The sequence below is a fragment of the Syngnathus leptorhynchus genome, chromosome 3, assembly GCF_054491065.1.
Source record: "Syngnathus leptorhynchus isolate UIUO chromosome 3, UIUO_Slep, whole genome shotgun sequence".
Taxonomy (NCBI): Eukaryota; Metazoa; Chordata; class Actinopteri; order Syngnathiformes; family Syngnathidae; genus Syngnathus; species Syngnathus leptorhynchus.
Window position 1 is genome coordinate 11,358,271 of NC_141197.1, and position 19,887 is coordinate 11,378,157.

General features: G+C 39.5%; 2 long non-coding RNA genes across 2 annotated transcripts; one reads left to right on the forward strand and one right to left on the reverse strand.

The window, feature by feature from the left end:
- Nucleotides 1–209: 209 nt before the first annotated feature.
- Nucleotides 210–19,389, reverse strand: LOC147059262 (uncharacterized). The gene is made up of 3 exons (XR_015065729.1): nt 19,308–19,389; nt 18,622–18,780; nt 210–344 (listed from the first exon to the last, which is right to left on the reverse strand). It is a non-coding gene; the product is annotated as an uncharacterized LOC147059262 (long non-coding RNA).
- Nucleotides 1,953–18,970, forward strand: LOC147059263 (uncharacterized). Its single transcript, XR_015065728.1, has 4 exons — nt 1,953–2,196; nt 2,419–2,542; nt 10,640–10,724; nt 18,899–18,970. It is a non-coding gene; the product is annotated as an uncharacterized LOC147059263 (long non-coding RNA).
- Nucleotides 19,390–19,887: the final 498 nt, after the last annotated feature.

Sequence of the window (19,887 nt, forward strand, 5' to 3'; positions counted from 1 at the left end):
CTTGTCCCCTGATTGACTGTCTAGCTTGCGCTCATGCAAATAAGGATGATTACGAAGAGCTACCTCCCTCCATTTTCCCAGTGGACTTGATTGAGAATGGCAGGCAAAAGCAAGGATAAAATGGACTGTACCAACTTTAATGAGACAAACGCGAGCTCGTGGGCTGACATTTGGAAATAGTCTGCGTGAATGACATCGTCAGCAGTCACCTTTCCTCATGGCTCTCCGCAAGGAGTCCTCTGTAATGATAGAGGGAATTAAGATGGCCTGTGGGGGTGGCCGGGATGGAAACCCGAGGATTAGGGTGGAAGGCCAGACCTCTTCAATTGGCTCATCTGTCACACCTGAAATCAAGACGGCACACAACATTAGATTTGATGGAGGGATTATGAAAGCATGGTTGTCCTAATATGATGAATTTTTCATCAAGCAATACTATTGGGTCCTAGCTTATGATCATTCTGGAGTTTCCCTTTTCATTTTCAAATTCAGTTAACTTTACAGGTTTTATAGAAAGGTTGTGAGTTCTTTGTTTTTATTGTTTGTCACGATTGTTTTGTTTTAGTTGAGTTTTTATTCGCTTTAGTATTAGTATAGATTCTTTATATACAGTTGGTATTTGTCAAATGCAAGAGAACAAAAAACACGTCACAATAAGTAGTGAGTGAAACCACTAAGTAGTCATTTCAGTTATTTACTCCTGCCTCGTATTCAGCCATGAAGGTAAGTGTGTGCATATTCATTTCTGCTTTTTACTCTACTTGGTCATCTTGATATTTGATTTATTCCATCACTCATGGTTATTAGACATGAAAACGATCTTAAGAAGATAGATGCTTTGCTTTTATAAAGTACTAAAGGCTTTTTGTCTGCTGTCTAATGTAAAATAAATTATGATATTAAATAGCAATTGAACTTGATTTTTCTGTGTTGTACTCATGTTAGTGAACAATGGTAAATGAAGTTAACTCAAGCAAAGATTGTGTTGTCAGATTTCCTGAAATATTGTGCTTTTTTATTTTTTTTGAGATGTGAGGGTTTCGCCCAGCAGCGACGAAACATAATACCCACAAGAACACAAGTGAGACTGATGAGACAACACTAAGGCATCAAGTGCTGTTTTAATTAACTGCTGCAGTGCGGAGAAGGAGACATTTTCTTGTCTCGTCGTTCCTGCATCGGTTTTGTTGCTCGTAAATGAAGAGCCTTCTGGGACGCAATTACAATCCAAGGCTGCATTAGGAGCACAGCAGGCCCGATGGAAACTTCAGCCCCCTGTCACCCAGCAGGAGACGGCCTTCACTTGATTGAATTTTCAAAGGTACATGCACCCCATACATCCCCCCCTTCAAAAAAAAAAAAAAACCCCCCCCCCAAAAAACACAAACACTTGCCTCCCTCTAGTGTTGAGGCCCACATGTGGTTTAGAACTGAAACTGAAACAAAGCACCAATGTACTGCCTTTGTTTACACAATGTTTAAAGCAGGGATGGGAAAATCCTGACGTTCTTTAATCCAGACTGTATGTTGAAATTAAATAGAACATTTTCTTAAAGTCAAATTGCTTCAAATCTATTTATTGAGTCAATATCAACCCAATGGGGATTGAGACTTATCACTTTGACCAAAAGGTCATTTTCCATTGAATTTCATCATACTACTGATTGTATAATCGGATCTTGTGTGTTTAGGAATGCATATTGGTCAGACTAACGAAAAAAAAAAGGCAGACAATCTGCACATAAACGTCCAAATATGTGCACTTGCTGAAAGGGTGGCTGGCCAATTTATGTTCCCGTGCAAAACTTTGCGCACTGCGCAATGCTTGGGGATTTTGAACGCACTCTCAACAATTATTTGGTATTCTTTAGTTTCCTGCAATGCCTTATGTGTTACATATCGACTTATATGTTAGAAGCATTGCAGTTTATGGATTTAACCAGGGAAGAAAACACAAATGTCCTATTCTTGTAGGGTTACAATTAACTATAATACGGAAGTCAGATGCATGTCCGGAACATTTTGGCAAAGGCGCACGCCAGCACACGCGCAAAGGTAAACAAACATGGACCTCCCACACTCCTCGCGTGTCAGTCGTGGGGAAACACTTTTGCATTGATTGCCAATAATTTACGTCTTTATTCCGCCGTGGAAAACGAGGGATCTCGAGCACTGCTGCATACGTTGGAACCAAAGGTACACAATTGCATCTACCTGTTGATCAAGTTTTGATGGATTTGCACAACACTCACTCGCTAAGCACATGAAATGTCTTTTTGTAGTTTTTATTTAATCAAAGGCATTCTTTGGCGATCATTTCGTATGAGATCAAGTTTAATATTCTTTTTATCTGTTGACACTTATGTGCTCATTTGTAATTAATTGCAGTGCTTTTGTGCTCTTATTTATGATGAACAGGCATATAAGAAGCCCCCCCTGCAAAATGCTGAAAACATAGTGTAAAGTTGCCGAAGAGAATTAAAGATTGAAATGTCTTTGGCAACCAAGAATCCAATTGACTCAATTCAACTTTGTTTTTCTGGTAAGTTATGTTTTTTTTTTTTATCATTCTCAACTTTCTTGACATTTGCATCAGGTTGTAGAATACCATGAAAAAATGCAATACATCTGTCAAAGTAAGAATACTGTGTCATCCCATGTTTTCTTTTCCTGGTCCATTGTCTCATCCCTAACCAACACTAGTGTACAGTGAACGATCACGCTTCATCTCCTTCCCCGTAGACTCTATTGGTTACTAACAGCCCATCCACCATTGCCTAAGGGTCTTATTTTGTTCTTGAAGAAATACTTATACTGTCAAACTCAGACATCCCATGTGATTGAAGGCCGATGGGCATGGAACTCTCCGAGCTGCCCTCAGAGCCGCCTGCTTTCACTCAGCCAAATTCTAGTGGGTGGAGTGGAAGAACAAAGCAAAACTTGTTAAGATATAGAAGTCTTTATTATTCTTTTATTTGGCTGCAGTCCTCGTGTTCATTAAGAGTTTTTGGCTGAGTGCTCGTAGGGGTTTGTGGCTCGGGGAGTTTCATCAACTTTGTCTCTTGTTTTGTGCAACAAAACAAAGGCTGACTTGATGGAAAAACAATACTACATTAAATGTTGATTTTTTTTTTCTTCATTCAATATACATACCCACAATGAAGGATTACAAACACAGTGATTTTCTTCTGTACACTTTAAATGTATTGTAGATTCATTTGCTGCCGTACAACTACGTGTAAAAAAGAAAAGAAAAGAAAAGAAATAGAATCAACAAAGGCCAACTGATTCAAGTTAATAAATATAAAGAAGCAACAAATCATCAACAACATCAAATCGATTTTCATCTTTGGAGTCAAAAATGTTTTTTTTTGGTTCAAATCAGTTTTCATTACATCCCTAATATGTATGTATCATAAAATTCTAATGACTGTTATCAATATATACAGGGATTTTTTTTTTTTTTTACCACAAGGATGATTAAATTAACTGAAATGAACGCTTTGTTTTGTGGTGGTTGGGAACAAAGAGAAACTTCTTTCCTTTCACTGTCATACAGCAGCAAAAGCTAAAAAGAAAACTTGATTGGTTTTGTTATGCATTTAATTGTAAGGGTTTCCACAAGATTTTAGAGGATGTCTGTGGAAAATTTTGTTTACTCATCTATGGGGTCATTGGTATTGAATGGTACTATGATCAAACTGACTGATTAGTGGTGCAAAGTAGTGCAATAAGTGCACACCCTGAAATTACTGGTGTCTAGGTGTTGTCATCATGTGTTAACATTAGCCTTAATATAGCAGATTTAAAGGCTGATTTGTGGTTATTTTAAATACACCATATGTAATTCTTTGTTTTATATTTAGTCTGACAGTAAACATTAAGCATGAGTGGCATAAAGCAAAGGATTATTTTTTTTTTAATATTGAATGGTGCACTCAATCTAATCGAAATGGACTCACCAATAGCATAACAGCCACTGGGCCTGCTGGCCGAAGGGAGAGAAGACAGGTTGTCTGTCATCTTGAACAAGATTCATATAACACTGTTAACCAAATTCCCCATCTTCTTTTCTGTGCCTCAGAGTTCCCTTATGACATGACTGGAACAAAAGCTTTAATGGCTTCATTTGTGAAACAGGCCTCTAACTAGATGTCAAATCAGAACAGAATGCAAATTTGGTCTACTAATTCGGACGGAGCCTCCACGGTGTCCAAATCCCTCTTAAGCTTTTTGTTGAGCACGTCTGCCAGCTTTGTGTACACAATTGCCTTCTCAAATATTCACACTGCATCATTAATGTTGACCCCCTTTCGCGCTGCTCAATTCTACCAGAATAAACAGGATCACATGTGCAAAAGTTCTTCTGTATCGCAGATAATTAGCGCACGGCACAATCTGAGCAATGATGTGCCCGGGTGAAATTAAAACTTTGCAAAGCACGGGTAAATGAAGGGATTTGAATGCCGAGGGGGAAACGCGCTTATCAAATAAAGCTCGAAAAAATGTGCAGTGAATGAAATGAGCCAATCATTTTTTCTGTGAGATGGGAGCCCTGAGGAGAATAAATAAGCAATCGTCATGTCATGCAGGGAGAACAAATGAGCATGGTACACAATTAGGCAGGGTCACATTCTGCCAGAGCTGTGAGCGTAGGATGGGCTAATGAGCTGTCCCAATGTGTGTGTGTGTGTGTGTGTGTGTGTGTGTGTGTGTGTGTGTGTGTGTGTGTGTGTGTGTGTGTGTGTGTGTGTGTGTGTGTGTGTGTGTGTGTGTGTGTGTGAGAGAGAGAGAGTGCGTGTGTGTATGTGATGAATCCACACAGGAACTCACAAAGGCACTAAAAATTGAAAAAGATCTTTGATGCCCCTAAACATGTTTTAAAAGCCATGTCGAAAATGAACACTGTGATTTTATAACTGATTTAAAAAAAAAAAAAGCATTTTGGATTTTTGTCATTGAAACTGTTACCGTCAGAAAACTCAGCCCAGAGTGCAAACTAAAACCAAGGCAATTGTTGACCAGCATCCCAAAAGACTTTGTATTTGAATGTAGTTTGTGTTACTAATCTATGTATAATTTGATTGTCACATTTGTCATCATTATTTACTTTGTTTTAATCGGTGAGTTGCTATCGCTATCCTATCTTTACAAGCTGTGGAAAACCAAACCATGGACAAACAAACCACCCAGACTGCTATAAAAAAATGGCCCTATAAGTAAGGAATGATGGACACACCAGTCACATTAGAAGTGATTGGTGCCGAACAAGATGGCCTATCACGATTTAGCATGTGGGCCATGACCATGGGAGTGAAGACAAACAGACAAAAAAACAGACAAACAGACAAAAAGAAGAGAAGAAGGCTTTTAGTGGCGACTCATAGTTATTAACTATTCAATCACAAAAAAGAGAGGCCAAGGCGTGAAAGGTTGCAGGCCAAAGCTCTTTTGCTTCAGTGCATTAAGAGCCGTGGACCAGCACTCTGACAGCGAGAGAGATTGCCTCCCCTTGAAGATGACTACTCAAAGGAGTTTTTTCCCCTTTAATAATAGCAATCTGCTGTGAAAATCTAATCCCAAGTACCATTCCGCTGAATCTAGCAAACGTCTGCTCAGAAAAGCGTGCAACATGAATATTACATTGTCTGATATACAAATAAACAACACCCCAACCCCTCCATCAATCATGGGCCGCAGTCAAGGTAAGTGATGTGGAAGAGTAAACTGCTAATGAATACCGGCGAGTGAGAAATGCTCATTTTAATATGCCGTCGTGGGTACGCATCGTATTACCGCTCGGAATTAAAACACTTCTTCAGGGGAGCGTGTCATTTATTTTCACGCACCGATGTGAATGCGCACGACCCCAAAAAGGTCATCAAACGGGACCCTCTCGTAGTGCCGATCACCTGGGTGACACGGCAACAGACAAACAACCAGCCGAGCGTGAACGCCGGCCCTTAGCGAGAGTAATAGCTCCATCGTTGCCATTCAAGTCAGATATAGATGCTCCCTTTAAGCCCCCTTACTCTCCTCCTCACTGGCCTAATTCCCTCGTCCTCGGTGGTGGATGAGAGGGATCAGAAATCCATCCATATGCATGGCTAAATATCCGAGTAGGGGCTGTCAGGTCTCAGTCTGGTCAGCTTCTCTGAAAGGACCACTAATGACACATAATGGAGGCACGGGGTCAAGTTCAAAGCGGTAGTACTCGGAGACCAACCGCCCCCACCCGGCATTCACAATGGGCCTTCCTGCATCAAACAAACCATCTAAATAGGAAAAAAACTATTTACCTGCAATTTTGCTGATTTCAGCCTAAATCCCACCTACTAAAAATCATTACTATCATTATTTTCAATGGATCTCTGGTGTGCTTTCAGCCCGCTGCTGCATTGCTGACTTTTATGTCCTATGAGCTTTTGAATTGAACCAGAAATCTGTGGTTTAAATATAGACAATCACAAAGGAGATCACTTGGATGTTTTCTCGTAGCTGGGGAGATTAGTAGTTTCGAATTTCATCAATGAAAGAGAACATATTTCATATTATTATATTATTTGTAGTTATTGTCATTTTTGACATGCTGTTCCAAACACCAAACGAGAACATGTTCTAAATAAAACTGTTGATCTCTGTGGCAGACAAACCAGTGACGAATATTTTGCATTCCACTTGATTCCAAACTAATTCAGACATAAAACAACATTTTTTATTTAAGCTTCTGTTGCAAAACAAATTCTGTTTAGAGAAGCCCATTTTTTTCCAGCTCTATCCAATATACTGTATGCCTGTGGGAATAATAAAATAATAATGGATATTACAAAGTAATCATAAAAAACATTCAGATTGCCAGTTTCTACTCACTGCATGTAAAAACAAGCTTCTCTTTGGTTTGCTTACTTTTGCTAAAGCCCAAACCAATCTAGTGTCCGCCCCCATCTTTTTCATTTGTACCATAGCCTACTGCTAATTGTTTGTCCCTCTCGACTTGATGCAAGCTCACTCTGAGAGGATAAGAGTGGGAAGGTCACTGTTTGACGCTAGGCTGTCCCAAAGTAAACACAAGGAATGATGGGATCGAGAAGCTGGTCTCAACACAAGCCCCTCATCAGTACAGTCAACACATAGCAGATTGGGTTCACATCTCTGCACCTCTGAGTTGCCTCCAGCCCCTCAGTCAGCCCATATTTCCCTCTTTTTCTATTCTAGAAGATTCCAGGTTGAAGTGTAATGCAAGCAAGTTGCAGGTAGCAGAAAGCCGGCTTACATTTGAGTCTTGCTGGTTGGCCAAGAACTAACTGTAAGAGTCGTCCTTCAACATATGACCCTCACTCCAGTACTGTGAGACAAGTCATAATTTATTGAGTAGGTTTGGATCCGTGTTTAAAAGGCTTTACGTTTCTGCGGGATTGTTTGAACTGCATATTTGATTGGATGTGTGTGTGGCCAATGGTGAGTTATGGAAAGTTAGCAAACTCTTCAACTGCAGTAGAATATTGTCAGAGTGAGGAGGGAGGCTGTGAAGCTCTCTCATTCGTTTTTTTTTAATCAAATAATAGTTGAAGAGAATGTTTGACTTACAATTGTCTAATTTTGATTTCAGTCACCCAACAGAAATTTGTAAAAAAAAAAAAAAAAAGCATTTAAAGACATTTGCAAGCATCTGTTTTTACTTTGGAAAATAATGAGCCAACCAGTAAATAGTTTAAAAAAGGTCATATCAGTCCGTCTCATGTGACAGTGCTTCATTGTTGTTTTGTTATTTTCATCACTAACCATTAACTAATAAACGACGATAATCAGTTAATAGATTACGTTTGTTTAGTTTCTCATTCTTATAAGCGGCACCTAAAACTAACCTCGAGTCACTTCTGTGTGTAATGCACTTTCCTTCGATGACATTCACAACTATAATTCCAGTCTCTTTACCGCCTTAGTATGATGTAGTGAATTATAGATGTGATTAAAATCTGCTCAGCGTGTTAGTGGCCACCCCATTGTGTCACTGGTTTCTCCGGCTTTAGCGCCCCAGCCAATTTCTGCTTGTCAGGGAGTGTGTGTGCAGGCATGTGTGTGTGTGTGTGTGTGTGTGTGTGCGTATGTGTGCTCGTCCGCCATCTCAATGACCTTTCCGCAAGCCTGGGGAGCACGCAATGCAGAGGAGAGGCAATAAAAGTAATGAAAGAAGCAAAGGCAATTAAAGTGGTGTGTGCAAGGGTAGCGTGGCGGAGATGAGCCTAACTGGAGGCAGCCTTGCAATGCACTACAGCACCAGATCCCCCATAATCCCTCTGTGATCGCACAGCAACCCTGGTGTGCTCCCAGTCTGATCATCCTCTTGCAGCATTCACCGTTCTAATCCCAGCAAAAGGACAGACGTCCGCTGCTGGTGAGCGCACACGCACGCACGCACGCACGCACGTGAATGAGGAAAGCTACGACGTAAATAAGAAAATACATTCAGGCACATATAAACTTACACATGCATACATTTATTTACTGAAGCACTTGAGACAAACAAATAATCCACTTGCAATTGTAGCATGCAACGTATAGCACAATAAACGAAGGAAATGATGACAAATTAAATCAAAGTTTGAATTTTTTTTACAAAGTAAATAAAATCACTTCTCGTCAAAACGGCACTACCAGTTGGTCACTTTTCCGTCACAGACAATGCTCCCCTTGCAGATCAATATCAATAAAGCAGACTTTGACTTTGAATATGAGGCAACTAAAATATCAGAAAGATCTTTTCAGCGCATTCGTACAACAGGGCAAATTATATACAACAATAAACCGAGTTGAACCGACGTCAATCCAAAATTGAGCTTTGTAAAGGCATTTGATGAATTTTGATTGTGTCACCATCAATTCCCCATCTTCTTGAGGTGTTCGACAGTCACGTTCCAACTGTGGCAGAGATTTAAAACACACAGGTGGGCAGATGAGAGATAGCTCATAATACGCATGAAAAAAATCAAATTGGGATTAAGGAGATTAATTTCACATGGTAATTGAGAGAATAACTTTTTCCATCAGTTTTATCAAACTTTCTCAAAAGATGTCAAGTGTGATGTAATTGAATTTGCCAAATAGATGAAGGCCTGGTAAATTGCTGCGCTTCTAACTTTTGTCCCTTCGGTTGCTGTTTAATCAGAGATCACCGCATTTCATCACTTTTGAAGATATGACTCATTTTGCTTGTTTCCTCTGGGCTTAAAAAAATAATTACTAATTTTGAAGCATAAATCCACACTGAAACTAATTCAATTTTCTGGCATGGCTGGGGGGGTGACACTTAGTGGTGTGCAAATAGTGAGAGCTTGCTTCAATCACAAGACAAGCATATGGAATGATCCTCTTTTAGTGATGAGAACATGACTATGGCAATTTCACTCGTTTCACCCTCAACACCCCAAGATTCTCATTTTGCAGGCCAGTTTGAATAAAAGCAGCAGATGGGAAAAGCAACAAATCAATCCGGATTAAGAATTTTGTCATGAAATGTTTTGGGAAAGGAAATAATAATTCCTTACTTATCCTGAATGAGCTAGAAGTTTTGAAAATCAGTCAAAATATTTCAGAGGGAAAGAGGAACTAATGCACAATATGTCTTAATGTGCAGAATTACTTTTAGGAAAAAATGTATGAAAAAATGGCACCCATGTCCTGAATAGTTAAATCCTTGCAATTTTCAAATCGAATGAGAAATGCGGATGTAGTGCAAAGCTATGCCTAACATTTAAGACAAACAAAAATCCAATTGGTCCTAAATTCAAGGTGTTCGTCCTGTCAAATACTCCCCACAAACTAAGGGTGCAATCATTCAAATGCGTATGGCCGTAATGTAGCCAATTTAAGAGGAAAAGATTTGATTCCTGATAAGATTCAAACAGATAAAAGCAGCGCCGGTGTGTTTACAGAGCAGTACACTGAGACACTTGTTTGGATCAATATATTGATGCTTAGTAATAGGCTCTAAATGACTCATGTCGGAGACTGCTGTGTGGCAAGCCTTCGCACTGCTCTGAAATCCCTTTCGGAATATAGTTGCCAACTTTTTCTGAAAAAATATATCAAAAACGATCAAACTTCTTTTGTGTTCAATTCAAGTACCCATTGTGTTTCAGACAAGCAGCGGGTTCGCCTGGCATGGCCATTGGCCAAGCCCTTTCTTTCTTTACGGACATTTTATTCAGGAAATGTTGGCAAGGAGGACCACAGTTTTGTCGTTGTTGATATTGCATGGCTCCTTTTTTGTGACTGATTTCATTAGCCCTTGGATCATACAGAAGCTCCAAAAAATGCAAAATATTTGTACATGATTGAAAGTGTCTACAATAAAAGTTAAAGCATTATAATAAAATGGCAATATCACTGCATAATATTGTCGTGTGAATGAAGTCACTTGACTGAGGCTGCGGGGAAGGCATACACCTCCATTGACAAGTGAGGAAGAGTAACAGCTAATCGATAGCTCATGAATTTACTGTGCACACCCCTTACCAGAGTAATCAATATTCCGGGCAATTAGAATCCCCTATCTGCATGGCTGCGGGGACCTCAAACACCCAATTTAGTCCTTAGCCTATCACTTAATGACTAAATTCTCCCTAATGTCTATTGGCAGATGGTGTGTGGTCATCCCAGTGGATGAATGAACATGAGACCTTTGCTAAGGTGCTGGTGAAGATCCTTCTGTCCCACTTTGGTTGGTAAGTTAAACACCGGATTTTGTATTGGAAATGATTTACCCATTGATCAGCTGGCCCACACGTGTATATATATGCCAAGAGGAGAGAATGTTACAATTTTCTTAGGATTTTTTTACATCTACATTTGTAGCTGCCTCTGCATCTCGACAGGCTCTCTTTGCCCTGAACAACGTTTTAGCTCTAAAATAGTTAACTGTCTGTGCTGCAGCCAGCCAACAGCCATGGGTCATTTAGTCCCTGGCTGCATGGAAATTATGAAGTATATAAAAAGTTGACACTAGACAGTCAAAGGTTCAAACCCCACCGCATACAAAATATACACAGTGGATATAAGTCTACACAACCAGGTTTCTTTTTGACTAAAATTGTGACCTATAACTCAACGGAATATTTTTTTTATGCTCTGAGAGGGGAAATAACAAAAATAGTGTTCTACTGTAGAACATCTGAAATGTATTCAGGGATAATCAGAGGCACTTTATGTCATGTTGGCTGACTCTCATTTGTTTGACTGGGATTGGGTAATTCTGAATTCTGAACACTGCCACATCTCAGTTAGAGGGGTAAGCACACTTGTGCAACCACATTATTTGAGTCATTTACTATAAACTATTACCAAAACCTGGCATTTGAACAGTGATGTGTGTAAACATTTGGGTGCTAGTAGACAGGAATACTCACTAAAAACTTGCACTTAAGCAAGGTATCTCAGGTAGCTTTGCTCAGGTTGCTTCATCTCCGTTGTCTATGTGTGTGTGTTTTTTGTGCTGGTCCTTCATGCAGAGTGCAGTATTAAGGGATTATTTAAGTATTTTATAATAAATTAATCATAAAAAAGTGATGTACTCTTTGTTAAAAAAAAAAAAGAGACAAAAGCATTCCCTAAAAACTCCATCTGTGGTTCTTTCCCACGCTTGTCTCTGTCACTGTTTTGAAAAATGAAGCCCCAAATGAAACCCGTAACTAAAATGACGAAAAAACTCAATGACCCGATATAAACAAAGCAAACGACTTCAATACAGGATTGCCAAAAAAAAGAAAGTTGCGTTTCTCAAAAAATACCAGGCGTTCTACTTGAACTAAATATATTACAAATGAAAATTCACATGCTGGCTCTGCATAATATTCTGTGTATGTGGCTGTGCTGCCTTAAAAAGTGCTTCACCACATGGAGACCAAATTGAGGGCTCCTGCTGATTCTCCGTTATGGTGAGACATCTTCATTATACACTTTTCTTATGTTTGAATGCCATCCCCGATCTATAATAGCTTTATTCATACAGAGTGTATGAAAGGCGGCTGACCCGCTGTGCGCTGTGGCTTTGAGGAGCATACAGGGCTGGTTCCAACAGTTTGCACATGCTCTGCTAATCTCTTTCTGACCATCCAGTCAGACATATATGTTTATTTTATGATTGAACAAAATACTCCTTTGATTAAATTGACAGCCTTACTTTCTTGGGGGAAAGACACCGTATAGTCCTGCTTCATATTCACGTTGAAGGGAGGAGGGACGACCAGCACATTCACTCACGTAAGCATTTCATATTCAAGTCCTACCAATCTACCTACCATCACACACTGTCGCTTTCCTGTCACAAGGCCATAAAAAAGGCCCGAGGGCAAGTGCGGATGTGCTCCTAGAGCTTCACTGAAGGCCAGAGTGGGCACCTCACTGCCTCCCTTCAGCGATCTCCCCACCTGCGACACACCACTCACCCAACCTGCCTGGCCCTAATTTGACTTTGCACCAACGCTGACATTCTCTACTGAGCACAGCAGAAAAATGGAGGGATAGAACAGCTTGGTGACAGATGCCACCGCCAAAGTGCGCAGGGCTTCCTCAGAGTTGTTAACTATTCAATTAAGTCGCGCATCACATTGAGCGTATGCCAGCACCTAATTACCCGTGGGACCTTGCCTGTGAATATAGCGTGTGCCGTCGATGACAGCTTTCACAGCAGCTTACTGTTGTTAGTAAGGAGAACTTTAACATCCACATCGAATATATCAGTGTGTGAAAGTGTGTGCGCATTTGCCAGTCTCCTCTCGCCATTTCCATCTCCCGGCACAAATAAACACTTCATGAACAGAAGCTGCCTTATTTCTCTCAGTAAAATATGAGTGTGGGCATTAGATGAAAATAAAAACACTACCATTTCGCCATGTTTGAAAATGACTCCCGACATGTGGCCTCTTCATCTCATGCCATTAAAATAACGATGTGCCAGCGAGAGCTCAGCTTCCGCAGTGCCGTCGCTGACACCCATCAAGACAAATCTATATTTCATGGCCACTCACAGATGTATAAATAGCCAAATGAGGTGCGCTAAACATCTATAAAATGGCACTAAAAGGTTGCCAGAAGATGGCGAGTGTCATGAGCCAGCCGCGTCGGTAATCAATCTGGTCTGGGAGGAAAGCTGAGGAACATTGAGCAGAGGAGTGAGCTGCACGGCCCGGCGAAGAGGCGAGAAGCAAGCGTCACAACGGGCAGCCAGTAAATCACACGTGCAGGGCACGCTCGCCCCACTGACACACAACCACTTCAGGTGACATCGGGCCTGATGGATCGCCATGGTACACTCCATTAAGGCAAACAGGAACGACAGGCACTGACATAACAAACAATTAGTCACTGCTCGGGGAGCGACTTAACATGCCTGGCCTGGCAGGAGATGGGCACTTGCACTGGCACCGAGAAACATTAAGCCACTATGTAAATGTAATAAGAAATTGAGGTCTAACCCAAGAGTTGAATTGGGGAATCTTACTTAATGCTCAGGTTTTATTTACATAGAGTGCTGGGTATAAAAAGTCTGCACACCTATGTTCAAATGCCAGCTTTTTGTGATATGAAAAAAACAGACCAAAGGAAATCATCTCAAAACCTCAACCGGAAACAAATCTTAAGTTTTCAGCATGCTATATGATCGGGGTAGGGTATACATTTTTGTGTTTTATAATTTCTTCTTAACAAAGCATTCTCAGTTGTATGGTTTACTAAGGTCTACAAAAATTGGGAGGCATACGCAACGGCCAGCGACCTGCAGAAAAAGTCTTATGGAGCAAATTGCTGAACAGTTTGTCTTTTTATAGTTATACATACGTCTGACTATGTGGATCAATATAACCAGATGCTCAGAATAACCTTTACCATAATAAACATATTTTATAATTATCCCATCCAGCAAATTAGCAGAGTGGCTCTACAGGGATACTTATGCACTTATGCAACATAGAGGGTACTAGAGTTCAGACAGCCAGGACCTTCACGGAAGTGCAAACGTAGCGCAAGAGTGTGTGAGAGGATTAATACAAAAAAACAAAAAAGAGCTTTTGTACACTAGATATCGAGGTATAGCGTCACATAGGAAAAGAAAGATGAGATTTGTCTACAGCTCCTCTAGCTGAGCCGAGAATGAGTGTGCAAGTCTTTATGGAGCAACAAGCCACGCTTTAAGTTATAGATAGACAAAAGTTATAGATAGACAAAAGTTGCCTTCCCCGTTGTAATCCATCAAAAGACAGACACTTTATCCTTTAGCATGACTACACTCCATCAATGTCCTTTTTGTCTGAAAGTGCAAAATAAATCCACAGCTCTATAAATATTTGCTCAACAATCTTTCAGAGGCACAGGCGCGCTCTCTCAAGCACAATATACAGTAACCTGCCACTTTAGCAAAACATCAATTCCCTCTTTTCTCGCACCGAATCGTGTTGTTGAAGCACTTAGTAACACCTAAAATGCCTCTTGGAAGACCGAATGTATCTCAACTTCTCTAAAGGATTTCTTAATGGCAGGCATGATGGCCTCTGCTGCTTTTATTTTGGAACATTTTATTGCTACGTTCCCCTGCTGTGAGGAAGCCACAACAGCTGATCAATGAGAATCAGTACAAGCCCTGTCTCTTGATAAACATCCGTATTACAAAGGGCTGATTCGCTGTGCCTGATTGATATTCCAACCTGCTTCAATAGAGATGGATGTACACAATTGTGTAGGTTTGAATGGCAAAGACAACCACATTCTGTGTCATAAGCTTGGAAATTCGTGCAACTAGAAAGTGTCTGGTCTGACTTACCAAAATTCCTCCTACTCATACTTTTTTCCCCACTCTTTCTAAAGGGGAATTTGGAATACAAAGCCAACATCTGAGAATAATTATAGATGTTGAGAACTTCACAGTATAGTTCTATTTTAGTAACATCCGTTTTTCCTATTACTGGATGCAGCCAATGCACTCATTGACCATAACATGAATGATGCACAATTGGATGAGTAGGTAACAGCCAACATCCTTCAATGAAGAGTTTGTTTTATGTGCACTAACAGAATTACAGAGAAAATATTTGCTTTTTAAAATCCCAATTCTGACTCCTAAAGGAAAATGCCCATAACTTATATTCACAGAACTGTGTGAATTGGGCTAAGAAAACCTCCATTCTGAATCTATTCCCTACTTTTCATCGTGTCAATTTGTTAAGATTTCTTAATTAACTAATGAATCCCAAGAGACATTGTTCCAAATTGACATTGTTTGGCAATTGTGGACATTTGTAATAGGAGTAGAACCGATTAGTCGACTAGTTAACCAGTCGACACCCGAAGCTTGCAGATGACTAATCGTCAATCGTGTTTTTGGTATCAATCAAGGGTTTCAATCAGCCGATTTACAGAGGACTTTTGTCTTGCTGGAGAAAGATAATGAAAAATAATCCGCAGGAATATAACACAACTAAATGTCTGTCGATTAGTCAGACGGTTGTTATACATTTGTTCAGGTTAATGGAGAAGGAAAATTTGCTGCTGTTTGTGGATGACGTTTGCGTTGGCATTGAGCGCATTGTTAGCTTGGGCTAGTACGATTCATTTTTTGGGAGTCTACGGAAGACAAGATGAGACCGTTGACAAGAAAAACATGCATGTAGCTTCCACTAATTACAAGTTAATTAAGTATAAAGGAAAGTTGTATATTTGATCATTTATTTTTATTTGTTTCAATGCCAGTCTGTTGAACCATGTCTTGATGTAAAATTGGTCTGATCAATGACGTGATCCATTAATCAACTTTGACTTAACATTATAGTCAAAATCAAAAAAGCCTTTATCATTCGACCCCTAGTTTGTAATTGGTGCCATTCATACTTACTTGGCCAATAATGATGAGCTTTGTAAAGGCGGAGTATTCAATAAATCACTTGTATTGAATCTGACAGTATTTGATTGTGCTGGTGTACTTAATACTGGGGCTGGTATCAGAAATGTATCTTTCAGCTTTCTCTTGTGCTTGTGTGCGTCCTTGCATCAGGGAAGATGCAGCAAAAGAAATTCAACCCATCTTAGTGATTTTGAGCAGACCAGATGTGCACCTCCCTTCTCCCAGAGCACCGAAGGCACTTTAATGACGCAAACTCGGGTGTACATTAGATTATTAGACTCCAGAGTACAATATTACAGACTGGATAATATTGTTTTTCCCCCTGGCTTCATTATAAAAATAAGGGATGGTTTACCAGATGTCTCCTGGGGTGAAAATAAATCACGCAGGAGTGTAACATGGTGGAAAAACAAACTAAACCAAACACTGTACCTTTTTATTTATCCTCTTCATTCCAAAGTAGATGAGATCATTTGACTTGTTTTCATTCAATTTGCAAACTCATTGAGCGTTCTGGCTAATTATGTTGCACAAACTAAGCAAAATCTGATAATGACTTCATTAGTGTGTCTCTAATGACAACTCACAAGCTTTAGTCAGAACTTGGTTCACAAACACAGCGAGGATAAATTTGAAGATTTGACAGGGGAAAGTGCACAGTACTTCTCTGTTAAATCAACGTTTATTCTAATTTGAAAGATTTGGACTGTGTGAGTGTGCTGTCTATTCAATATGAAATAAATGCATAGAAAACAACACGCAAAATATGGATAGCGACTAAAGAACATACGGAACATGAGTTGACTTCTAAATGCATGTGGGAAGTGTTGTCGTGTAAGTCATAACATGGCAGCTTGCAATATGGCAGCACACATTACACTACTGCATCAATCAGAGCTAAGCTGCAATGTCATTTTCTAACAGGATATTTCTCTCCTCCTTCCATCACACAGACTACACCCCATGGCTTTTTTTTGATGAAATTCAGAGCTAGCAAGAGGGCGAGTAAGGGTGAGGACTGTCGGGGGAAGCGAAGGGAAGGGAGCAAGCACCTCTCCTCTTTATCTCCTTTCACTACTTGATTGGGTTCCTCTATTTTTGTATTACAGAATGTGTAAAGTGGATTTACAGAGTTGTTTGTACATTACATACTATCTCTCTCTCTCTCTCTCTCTCTCTCTCTCTCTCTCTCTCTCTCTCTCTCTATATATATATATATATATATATATATATATATATATATATATATATATATATATATATATTAATATATAGTATTTTTCTCAAGGTCAAAGGTCTCCTATTTTATCTGCCATCTGGCTTCCTGATTAGTTTCCAACTAAACTGCTTTGCTTGTGGTTCCATTAGCATAAGATTTCCCTGCATCAAGGCTAACTATAAAACCATTTTATCAAGCTCCATGTCAAATAGCAAATTTCTCATTTTGTTTGTAATAACATACTGGGCTGTGATGGCTACAGATGCGGCGGTGAGGAGTATTATAGAATTGTTATTCCAAAGATAAATGGAGTCATCAATCAAAATTAATAAACCCTCTTGGTTGGGAATGATGCAAGCACACAGTCATGCATGCATGCTTATGCACATGCAGCCAAGGTCAGTGGGAGATGCGGGGTAGCAGGTGGGGGAGGGGTGACCATTGGCTTGATTTGAACTGGATAAAAAAAGCCCAGTGTCCCCGTTGCCTCGCTCTGCAAACTGCCACACTCTACAATTAATTGTGAAAAATAAGGACAAAGAGTGTCAGAGGAGGTGAATGTAAATAAGGCTGCAGAATCAATGTATTTTAATCAATCAATGCCTATTAAAAGTATGTTGTGAAGTGGATAAAGAAGGATACAGCTTGCATGCGGGACGTGATGTTTAGTGACACCTTAAAAGAGATTGTGACACCCTCGTTCGACTGTCATGACAACAGCAAAACAAAAAATCATTAGACAGTGACAAGTTATAATAGCCTACTAAACTAAACATTTAACAACTGGAGTGTATGTAGTTGCCCTTTAGTATTTTTGGACACACAATTTGCATTTTCATTTGTCAGAGTACTTTCAAGCTATAATGGCAGCATGGAATTTTTTTTGTGTGTCACGCTATTCACGGAATAACGAAAATCCAAGAGTAATCCCACCCCGTCAAAAATGGATACTTGCCCACTATCACACAAAACAATACTTTTCTATTTGACTAATTAAATGAATCACAGATGTAATGTATAGTATACTCCCATAAATGTTCCCAAAGTACCTTGGCACCAAAATGCCACAAGATGGTGCTGAAGCAATATTTTTAAAGTAGACAGCGCTTTGGCCTGAATGTAAAAAAAAAAAAGAAAAGAAAAGTGTACTATATGGATGACCACTGTTAACTCTCTCTCTATATATAGCATTTGGTACACTTGGTGAAATACAATTTAACATGTTTTTATTGCTCATTAATTATTTTTATTTTTATGAGCTTAGTTTACAAAAGTAGCAGCAAAAAAGCCTAAAAATACAATAATAATAATAATAATAATAATCAAAAGACAGCGTGGTTCTAACGATGTGATGGTATTTGGTGTTCACTGCTGACACAAATAAAAAAAATCATACATTCACCAAAAACAAACCGCATGTGAATTGACCAGTTTTTGTTGGTGCTTTCTGCAGAAAAACAGGAGATTGTTCAAATAATTTCACAGTCACTGATAGTGTAAGTGGTCCACTCACCTTAATTTGCTGCAGGCAGCGCCGGTTCAGATCCTTTTCAGTGACGGTGTGAATGTCTGATTGAGTAGTTGCCTGTCTCGAGGCTATGATTGACTGATGACCAGTCCTTGGTGCTGTCTGCTGTTTGCCTGAAGTCATCTTGGATAGGATCCAGCTCACCTGTGACCATGAAAGGGATAGGCAGTATTTAAAATATAAAATCAAAATAATTTCTGACAACAGACTTTCCTGGACAATTTCTTCAAATTCTTCTGAATGACCGTTCAACTATTTGCAGGTTTTCCACTACATTTGGACAGTAACAAGAGGAGGAATCTTAAAATACTAATACAATCGCCGTCAAACACAGCAGACAACAGCAGATAGTCTTCAGCTCTCATGTCAACTTTTCTTCAGTGAGCAATTATCTGGTGAGTTAAGTAACTACTACATAAAGCAATTTTTTTTGTGTGAGTCTGGCAGGATAAAGTGGGGCTAAGCGCCCTTCAGCAAAAATGAATTTTCCAATTTCAGATTTCAGTTACTTCTCCCATGAATAAATAAACACATGAATAATTGAAAAGACCAACATAAATAAATAACATCACAAACATTTTTGCTGGTACTCATAAAAATTCCGTAAATGACGCGAGCTGCATATTGATGGTAAAAACAGTCAAAACGGCACGTTGAGATGCATTACTCACCTTTCAGCTCTAGACCAAATTGAAGGAACTCCCAAATTCTCAGCGATGATGTTTTTGGACAGCACAATTTATTACGTGCAAGGACACTGTGGAAAACAAATGAGTGACCAGTCAAATGAAAGCAGAAATAAATAAACCAGCAAAAAGCCGTCAGCCATTAAAAGGATTTCTAGTACACTGCTCTAAGTAAAACACACTTTGAGGGACATTCAGACAGAAAAGCAGCAGGAACATTTTCCTGCAATGGACACAAGGTTCTGTTTTTCTGAAACGGTGTGGACAAAACATCTCCAACAAATTATCGCGTAGCCCAACAATGAGGGGGCAGAGTCGGTCACAATTAATGAACTGAACAGTTTATATTTAAATAAATGAAAATGCTGAACTTAATAACCTAAAACATTTTGTATGAATACAAAAGGATTATTACTCTCAAGGGTCATTAACAAATCTGTCTAAATCTGCTTTACTGAGCGCTTGCCAAAATAATCCATCCAGCTCATGTTGATGATTGCTACAGCATAGGTGTGCCTGTCAGTATCACAATTTGCTTTAGATGTTTTGAGTTCAGTTCATGCAA